The following is a 10,565-nucleotide window of genomic DNA, read 5'->3' on the forward strand; positions in this document are numbered from 1 at the left end:
CAGATCACGAGGTCAGGAGATTGAGACCATCCTGGCTAACACGGTGAAACCCCGTCTCTACTAAAAATACAAAAAATTAGCCAGGCGTGGTGGGGGGCACCTGTAGTCCCAGCTACTTGGGAGGCTGAGGCAGAAGAATGGCGTGAACCTGGGAGGCAGAGCTTGCAGAGACTGTGCCACTGCACTCTAGCCTGGACAACAGAGCGGCAAGACTCCTTCTCAAAAAAACAAAAAAAAAAAAAGGAAAAAAAAAATATATGCTAGAATTTTCAAAAAACAGAAAAACAATCCCAGAAAGTGACATGCTCCCGCTCAGTGCCTCTATCTCTATGTTCCTGTGCTGGTAGAGATGCTTAAAAAAGGTTAGGATGCAGTGACATGGGCCAAAGTGCTTCTCTCTGGGTTGATGGAACCGGGGGCCTTTTACATTCCCTCCTTTTTGCATGTGTATATTCTCTCCCTTTTCTGTAATGAGGATGTGTTGCTTTGGTGAAAAAAAAATAAGGAAAGAAAAGGAAGGGAATGGGAAGGGGAAGGGGAAAGGGAAAAGGAAGGGAGAAGGAGGAAGAAGGAAGGAGAGAAAGGAGAGAAAAAGGAAAGAGGAGAGGGGAGGAGAAAACACTTTGAACCTCCCCCCGATCCTGCTCTCTGCCCCCCTATCCAGCTTGTTCACACTCCAATGGATAGGCCCAAGCCTGGAGACAAGGCCTGGGAGGCTGGGTCTTCCTTCCCAGAGCCTGCAGCCCCTGGAATGGGCACTGCCCTTTGTCCTCCCAACAGCTGCAGGGCCTTAGGTGGTCCTCTCCAGCAGGGCAGGCAGGCAGGACTTACAGAGTCCCAGGTGCCCAACATGTGGTCCTCCATCTAATCCTCCCAGCAAGGACACCCATTTCATAGATGAGGAGACTGAGGCTTGGATGGGAAGCTGACCCCAGATACTGTTGGCTCTAGGCCTGAGCTGCCTCCATGGGCCTTGCTGTCCCAGGAGCTGGACCAGGTAGTCCTGGGGACTCCCTGGCTCAGCCTTCTTGGAGGAAGAGCAGAGGGTGAGCTCTGTTGGGCAGCTCCCCATGCCTGTGGCCCCCAGCCCCTCCTTTACTTCCCCAGCCAATAGCAGTCAGTCCTTCCCCCTTCTCCACATTCTCTCCAGTGGCGGCTGGGCCCACTCCCAGGCCCCTGCCAGGCTGCAGTCAGCCCTTGCCCTGAGATGAGCGCAACCTCTGACACAGTTTCCTGCCTCAGGATCTTTGCCTTCCAACCTCTCTCTTTCCTCAAACCTTCTGTGGATCTCATTGCCTCCCTGAGTCTGAACTCCTCACTCAGCAGGACCTCCCCACCCCATCCGGCTCCCACCTGCTTGTCCACATCATCTCCCGATTATCCCCACCAGCCTGGGGCATGAGCCCCCTGGGCACTGCCAGCAAGCTCGCCCTGGGCTTCCCTGTTTCCAGCCTTGGGCTCACACCTTTCCCTCTGCCAGGAACACCCACCCGCCATCACTTGGAGAAAATCCACAATCTCAGGCCCTTTCCTTCCCCCTGGAACCTGCCCTGATGGCCCTGGCAGGGAGCACCTCCCTGCCCTCCACAGGCACCCTGCACACCAGGCCACTATCAGACTCAGCACTGACTTGTCGGTCCTTCTCCTTCCACTCCCAAGTGGGCAACTCGTCTTCCTGGAGACTCAGTCCTAGCCAGGCAGTGTTCCCATTGGTGTTATGCACGGCCTTTGACTCAAAGCTAGATGCCAGTGGGCTGGAGTCCCGGCTCTGGGGACCTTCAGCAAGTGATGTGACCTCTCCGGTGACCGTTTCCTGAGCTGAGTCAGGGGAAAGCTGAAGGGTGCTGGGCACGGGGTTTGAGCAGAGCAGGCTCAGCCGGCGCAAACTTGGCTCGTCTGTGGAAAGGGCTCAGAAGACGAGGTTGGCCTGACACACAGTCGGGGTGAGTGGCAGTTCCAGTGGTTGCTCTGTGACCTTGCCCCAGTGGCTGTCAGTCTCTGGGCCTCCCAGTGACACCTCCCAGTGAGATGCTCTGCTTGGCAGGGCCTCCATGGCTATGCCCATGTACCAGCCCCTGGGGCCAGGGGATGCTGACTCGGGCTCCCCAAGGGAGCGGTCCATCCAGACCCGAGTCCTCCCACACTCCTTCCATCCCCAGCCGAGGGACACAGGCCCTGGCCTTACCCTGGCCTCCTGGGGCTGGGACCTGCCGCCTCCCACCCCCCACCCCAGAAGCACTTTTTGGGGCTTCTGAGGGGGCCTGCTGCTGGGCTGTTTTGGAGGCCCCTGCACACCCTGGTTCCCAAGTCAACACCTTCTGCCCTGAGGGAGGCGGCCTTTGTGTCAACAGACAGCCAGGAGGTGTGAAGGTAGCCACAGTGGCCCTAGGGGAGGCTGGGCTGGCCCTCTCTGCCTTGCCGGTAATGAGAATACCACACGGCCCTGCAGCTCCCTCTGGGCCCAGCACCCTCAATTCCCTTCCACATTCCCACAGCCTGCTCACCCCCTAGGGCCTGGAAGGGATCCAAGGGGAAGGAAAGGAGAGGAGACCCATGGGTCAGGGCCAGAATTTAACCTGGCTCCAGGGTCTTGGACCTGCTCCCAGGGCCCTGCACTGTCTGGCCAGGGAGAAAGAGCAGGTGCAGAGCTCCTGGGCACAGGGCTGTGGGCAGCCAGGTGGCTGTAGGGGCCTGTGTTAAGCCACCAAGGGTGGGCTGGATCAAGGGCACTGCCCTCTCTCACCATGTAACAGGGCCAGGGCCAAATAAGCACATCTTGGGGGCCAACCTGAGGCCTCTGCCCTCCCCACCCCAACTGCTAGTTGGGGAGGAAGTGCTGGGAGGCCCATAAAGGGATAGTGGGATAGAGGTCTCAGTTTCCTCACTATCTAGAAGGAATACAGACATGGGCATTACCTGCTTCAGGGCCAAGCTGACCCATGCCACACAGGCAAGCCCTGCACAAGATGATGGCAGCTTTGTGCTTCCAGCTCTGACAGCAGGCCCAGCCGAGCTACTGAGCTTCGGGCACCGACAAGAGTAGGAGTGCAGGTGGCCTGAGCCTGGGCACCTGGGAGGCCTCCCTCTGCGCTCCCCCAACTCAGGATGCCCTGAGGGCTCCCCTGTGCTCCCCTACCCTGGGACTACCCGGAGTCCTGAAGCAGCCATCTGCTCCAGCTCCTGCTCGTGCCTAACATGTCGTCATCCGACCTCTTCTTGATTAGCTCCAGGAACAGGCCACTCCCTCCCCTACAAGACAGCGCCTCTGACTTAGAAAGTTCTTCAGACACTCCCTGGAGGGTTCCCCTGTGTCTGTGCCTCTGCAGACAACCGTCACACCCCCTCCACTTTTTTCTTTTTGTACTAAATGCCCCCAGGTCCTCCAGCTATTTCTCTGGTGACCTGGCTTTAAGCCCTCTCACCAACCTCCCTGTCTGAGCTGGGATTTGTCCCCATCCCTCATAAACAGTGGCCTCCGGTTCTCACCACTTAGTTGAGGTAGGGCCCATCCTGTCTGGAGAATAAGGAACCATCACTCCTTGGTTGAAGACGCCCCCCCCCGCTCCCACCCTTGCTTCTTGTGAATTTTTTTTTTTTTTTTTGATACAGAGTGTTGCTCGGCTGCCCAGGCTGGAGAGCAGTGGTGCGATCTCAGCTCACTGCAACCTCCGCCTCCTGGGTCCAAGGGATTCTCCTGCCTCAGCCTCCCAAGTAGCTGGGACTACAGGTGCACGACATCACGCCTGCCTAATTTTTTCGTATTTTTAGTACAGATGGGGTTTTGCCATGTTGGCCAGGCTGGTCTCAAACTCCTGGCCTCAAGTGATTCACCTGCCTGGGCCTCCCCTGTGCCTGGCCTGCTTCTTGTGAATTTGCATGCAGCTTGGATCACATTTACTTTTATGCCCCTGACACTTTGAAGGCGATGACCACCATGCCCTCCCACATGTGCTGATTTTACAGGATGCCTCCTGACGTGAACTTGGAGAAGGGTACATGGGACATGCTGGTTCTATTTGATTAGGTCTGATGGGTTGTTCCAGCCTGTCAGGATCTCTTTAGATACTGGCTGTTTCCTAAGTCACTTCTGGGTTTGGGTCTTACCCTACATTAGATCAGTTCATCTCTTCATTCAAGATCATAATACTGCCCAAGAAAAGGCTGTGCCTGTGGCCCCTCACTAGAGACCTATCTCCCGGTGAACATCCATCCATTCATTTATGGGAGCCCTGAATCTGTCGTGAATTCACTTAACTGAACTGTCATCCAGCTCACATGGCCCCACTTGGTGATAAGGAAACCCTGGGAACTTCCGTATTATGTGGGTAGGAATTGTGTTTGGTTGTTCATAGTACCTCCTAAAATGACACTGACCTAAATAAGATGGTGATTTTTCTTTTTCTCTTCTTTTCTTTTTTTTTTTTTTTGAGACAGGGTTTCACTCTGTCGCCCAGGCTGAATCATAGTGGCATGATCATAGTTCACTGCAGCCTTAACCTCTTGGGCTCAAGCAATCCTCTCGCCTCAGCCTACGGAGTAGCTGGGACCACAGGCATGTGTCACCATGCCCATCTTTTTGTTTCATTGTTTTTGTAGAGACATAGGTCTCCCTATGTTCCCCAGGCTGGTCTTGAAATCTTGGGCTCGAGCGATCCTCCCACCTCGGCCTCCCAAAGTGCTGGGATTACAGGCACAAGCCACAGTACCTGGCCTATTTTTCTTTCACATTAAAGAAATTCAGGGGTGGACAGTCCAGAGCCAGTGTGGCATGTCTGCGTTCTCATCAATGCCGCAGGCTTCTCTCTACTGTACTGTCCTTAGTGTGTGATTTGTCTTTGAGATTGCTTCAGAGTCACAATGGAGTTGCTGAAACTCCAGCCATCATATGTTTTCCAGGTAATGAAGAAAACATAAGGGGCAGAGCCACAGGAGTGTACTTCTCAGCACTAAAGAGCTCTCCGAGAAGCTCCAGCCAGTGACTTCCACTAATATCTCATTGGCCATCCCATCTATAAAAGAAGCTGGGAAATGTAGGGTTTTTTTGGTTTGTTTGTTTGTTTGTTTTTAGCAGGGTGTATCACCATTTTTTAGCAGGGTGTATCACCATGCACAACACAAGATCACTAAAAGAAAAAGGCAAATAAAGGCTGTGTGGGCAACTAGCAGTGTCTGCCACACTTGTGAAACCCACACACATTCTTCTGACCATATTTCCCCCTAATCTAGCCACCATTCCTATCACAGAAAGGAAGATGTGAACCTGGTGCTACTAGCACACTGAAGCCCAGAATGTAATCACCTTACCCAACGGCACACAGCCACAGGCCCTCTTTTTAACAGCGAACCAAATGAAGGGTGGAAACACTGCAAATGGGCTGTAGGGTAGGATCCAAACCTGGCTGTCTGCTCAGCACCTAGGGCAGGTTCCAGCACAGAGTAAATACCTGGCCCCACACCCATCCAGAAGTGGACGGCTTAAGGGCCCCAGGGCTGTAGGCAAGTTGAACAGGCACTCCTGCCAGGGCCCAACAGAAGACAAAGGCTGGATATGGAGAAGTGGGGAGGGCAGGATGCCCTGGTCTGGTGTGGGAGGGGTTCCCAGAAAGCAAGGAATCATTTCCTTCTTCTGGGACCGAGGCTGAAGATATCATTCCCCTCACTCACAATCCAAGCTATTCCTTTAATCACTTCTTTCTGCTGTTCCTGAACTTGCTGTAAGCATAACATCAGCCCTGTTCTAAATGTTATCACATGCATTACCTTATTTTACTTCAGTTACCCTGGAGATCAGAATACCCACTTATAGATGGGAAAACTGAGATTGAGTAAGTTGCCCAAGTTCTCCCAGCTGGTAAGAAACCAGGCCTGTCTCACTCTGCAGCCCAGACGCCTGACCACTAAGCTGCACTGCCTCCCTGGGCTAAGCGGAGGCCCAGTTGGGGGATCCACTTGGGTTTCCCTCCTGGTGGGTGAGGCTAGCAGATGGAGTGCCCCTGTGCTTCCAGAGCCTGGCTGAGGAGTGCAGGGAAGAGCCAAGGGCCACAGCAAACCAGGCCCAGGGGCCCACCTTCCAGAACTTAGACTGTACAACCCACAGTCAGCCTGGGGTCTGGGCTCCAGGCTAGCTCAAACCAAGGTAGAAGGAGACCAGGCAATCTCTGAGAGGAAAGGATGTATGTACCACGTGCAGGGCTCTGTGCCTGTGGTGGAATCCCATTATTCACCAAATCCCTCCACAAGAAATCCCTCAGGCTGGCTCTAAGGAGGTTGGGGGAAATAATTCTGGATATTCAGAAGCTTCCTGGAGATCACAAGGCCATCCAGCAATGCATATCTAGCTGTTCATGCACAAGGCAGCACTGCTGGGCAAAAACTAAAAATACAATAAAGGTGCATCAGTAAGTGGCTGTGCATACTATGGAATATCATACAGCAGTTAAAAGGCATGAGTCACGCCTGTAATCCGAGCACTTTGGGAGGCCAACGCAGGCAGATTGCATGAGGTCAGGAGTTTGAGCCCAGCCTGGCCAACATGGTGAAACCCTGTCTCTACTAAAAATACAAAAATTAGCCGGGCGCGGTGGCACATGCCTGTAGTCGGAGCTTCTTGGAAGGCTCAGGCACAAGAATCACTTGAACCTGGAAGGCGGAGGTTACAGTGAGCTGAGATCACACCACTGCACTCCAGCCTAGATGAAACAGAGAGAGTGTCTCAAAAAAAAAAAAAAAAAAAAACAACGGGGTGAATCAGAAACACCAATAGAGGCCAGGTGTGGTGGCTCACACCTGTAAGCCTAGCACTTTGGGAGGCTGAGGCAGGTGGATCACGTGAGGTCAGGACTTTGAGACCAGCCTGGCCAACATGGTGAAACCCTGTCTCTACTAAAAATACAAAAAATTAGCCGGGCATGGTGGCAGGCATCTGTAATCCCAGCTACTTGGGAGGCTGAGGCAGGAGAACTGCTTGAACCTGGGAGGCGGAGGTTGCAGTGAGCCAAGATCACGCCACTGCACTCCAGCCTGGGCAACAAGAGTGAAACTCCATCTGAAAAAATAAAACAAACAAACAAACAAACAAAAAAACCACCAATAGAAAAACAGAAACAGCACCTGCTCTATCTGAAATGCAGCACCTAGATCAAGACATATCTATGAAGCCTGATGAATTTTGTTTACAACTGTTGAATTCATACATGTAAGTTCCCTGATAGATAGCATGTCAAGAGCTTTATAGTGATGTGTGGCCTTGGACCAATAAATGATGTACCTATACTACATGTGCCATTATTTCAACCCAAAAAGTCTAGGGGTGAATGTTTTACAAGTTGTCCTTTATCTCCCTTTAGGAAATAGGTTTTTTTTTTTTTTTTTTTGGTTTAAACCTTTTTAAGCCATGAAATGTTCCCATAACTAACTGCTTCTTTCCAAAGAAAGCCTGTTTGAAATCTATCCCACCTTCTTTTCATGTTATGGACCAATCAAAATTTTCTCTTCTTTATTCATAGCAGCTAGAATAAACTGAACAATAGTTGTCTACCCAGTGTTATTCAATGCCAAGTGTTACTTCATCATAATGTTACAGCAGTGACTTGGGCATATTTTCTCCAATATATTTCAAAATAAATTCTGAGGAGAAAAAGTGATATAAGTTCATTATTGAAGGTGTATCTGTACCTCCTGCCATTTTACCTTTTTTCCAAAGTTAAAATTATTTACATGGGCTGTGGACGGTGACTCATACCTGTAATCCCAGCACTTTGGGAGGCCGAGGTGAGTGGATTGCTTGAGCCCAGGAGTATGAGACCTGCCTAGGCAACACGGTGAAACCCTGTCTCTACAAAAAATACAAAATTTAGCTGGCGTGATGGCGCACATCTGTAGTCCCAGCTACTTCAGAGGCTGAGGTGGGAAGATTACCTGAGCCTGGAAGGTGGAGGCTGCAGTGAGCCATGACTGCCCCACTGCACTCCAGCCTGGGTGACAGAGTGAAACCCTGTCTAAAGAAAGAAACATTATTTAAATGGATAAACATTTAAAACATTTAGATCAACTATAACCAAGGTTTTGGTTAAATCTGTATTCACAGTCAGTACCTTTTTTTTTTTTTTTTTTTTTTTGAGACAGGGTGTTGCTCTGTGGCCAGGCTGGTGCACAGTGGTGCAATCATAGCTCACTGCAGCCTCAAACTCCTGGGTTCAGTGGATCCTCCTGCCTCAGCCTTCCAAGTAGCTGGGACTACAGGCCCACACCACCATGCCTGGCTAATTTTTTTTTTCTTAGATACGGTTGCCCAGGCTGGTCTTGAACTATGACTATATTGCCCAGGCTGGTCTTGAACTCCTGGGCTCAAGCAATCCTCCCACCTCAGCCTTCCAAAGTGCTGGGATTATCTCCACTAAAAATTTGATGCATTATTTTTTTAAAGGGTGAGTCAGCAAAATATGTCCTGACATGGAATGCTCTGAAACATGCTGCTGAATGGAAAAAAAAAAGAAAAGAAAAGAAAAGAAAAGAAAGAGAAGAAAAACAAATTACAAGCTGACATTTACTCATAACAATGTACGTAATGTAACTGGAGGGTTACTGTGTGTTTGCTAAGGATATACATGTTTATGTTAACCCACTGGCCAGGTCTGGAACTACACACACAGCCTAAAAACAGCTGTTACTTTTTGGGGGTTTATGGGGTTGGTTAAAGAGACTCCAACTTTACCTGTTATGTTTCCATTTCTCACAATGAAATGTAGTGGTTACATAATTTGTGTAATTAAAAGTTAATTTTTGAAAGTAGCCACGACGTCCCTGAAAGAAAGAAAGAAGGAAGGAAGGAAGGAAGGAAGGAAGGAAGGAAGGAAGGAAGGAAGGAAAGAAGAAAGAAAGAAAGAAAGAAAGAAAGAAAGAAAGAAAGAAAGAAAGAAAGAAAGAAATTAGCCAGTCATAGTGGTATGTGCCTGTAGTTCCAGCTACTTGAGAGGCTGAGGCAGGAGGATCACTTGAACACAGTTTTAGGGTACAGTGAGCTATGATCGCATCACTGCACTCCAGCCTGGGCAACAGAGTGAGACCCTGTCTCTAAAATTAAAATAAATAAAGCCTGGGCACAGTGGCTCATGCCTGTAATAACAACAATTTGGGAGGCCGAGGCGGGCAGATCACTTGAGGCTAGGAGTTCGGACCAGCCTGGCCAATATAGCAAAACCCCATCTCTACTAAAAATACAAAAATTAGCCAGGCATGGTGGCACGCACCTGTGGTCCCAGCTACTCAGAAGGCTGAAGCAGGAGGATTCCTTGAGCCTGGGAGGCGGAGGTTGCAGTGAGCTGCCACTGCACTCCAACCTGGGCGACAGACCCTGTCTCAAAAATAAAACAAATAATAAAATAAAATAAAATAAGCCACAAAAATATTACAAGGCAGCTGGGCCTGGTGGCGCACGCCTGTAATCTCAGCATTTTGGGAGGCTGAGGTGGGCAGATCACTTGAGCCCAGGAGTTCAAGACCAGCCTGGGTAAAACCCAACTCTACAAATAATAATAATAATAATTAAATAATTACAAAGCCATTTGCTACTTCAGGCTGCTGCAGGTTAATCTCTTCTTGAACACCACTGTCGTGTTGATCTTTAGTTAGTTATTAGCTAATGATTTTTAAAATTATATCACCCTTCTGCTCAAAAGTCCCTATGGCTCCCAAAACCAACTCCTTAACCTGGCCCCAGCCCAGGTGTGCTCTGGCCTTCCACATCACCACCCCAGTGCCCTGCTCCTGAGGCATCTTGGAAGGTCCTGAGGCCAGGTCTTTGCTTATGCAGTTCCCATCTGGAATGCACTGTACCTGCCTCTCTCCCTACTCAAATCCTATGCATAGTTCAAGGCCCAGCTGTGACTTCTTCACCTCTGTGGCCAGAACCCTAATGTCCCTGGCCTTCTTTTGGCTCTTAGCCTCAGGACTCAGCCCTTTCCCCAAGACCACACAGGACATTGACAATCTCCTTTAAACTGTAATTCTTGCTAAGATCATTTACTTTATAAATTTTACTATCTCAACTATCCCTCACACAGTCCCACGTAGATACTACCATTATTCCTGTTTTACTGAGCAGAAGCTCAAGCTCAAACAGGTTAAGGGCCCTGCCCAAGGGCACACAGCTACTGTTATACAATGGCCTGTTCACTTTTCTTTCCCACAAGACTGAAATCTCATTAGAGCCGAGACCGTGACTAGCTCATTCACCCTGTGTGCTTGACATTTACTGGTTGCTAAATAAATATGAATTCAGCCAGGCGTGGTGGCTCACGCCTATAATCCCAGCACTTTGGGAGGCCAAGGCAGGTGGATCACTGGAGGTCAGGAGTTTAAGACCAGCCTGGCTAACATGGCGAAAACCCGTCTCTACTAAAAGTACAAAAATTAGCCGGACATGATGGTGCACACCTGTAGTCCCAGCTACTCGAGAGGCTGAGACAGAAGAATTGCTTGAACCCAGGAGGCGGAGGTTGTGGTGAGCTGAGATGGTGCCACTGCACTCCAGCCTGGACGACAGAGCAAGTCTGTTTAAAAAAAAA

This window comes from Mandrillus leucophaeus, unplaced genomic scaffold, assembly GCF_000951045.1.
Source record: "Mandrillus leucophaeus isolate KB7577 unplaced genomic scaffold, Mleu.le_1.0 Scaffold297, whole genome shotgun sequence".
Lineage (NCBI taxonomy): Eukaryota > Metazoa > Chordata > Mammalia > Primates > Cercopithecidae > Mandrillus > Mandrillus leucophaeus.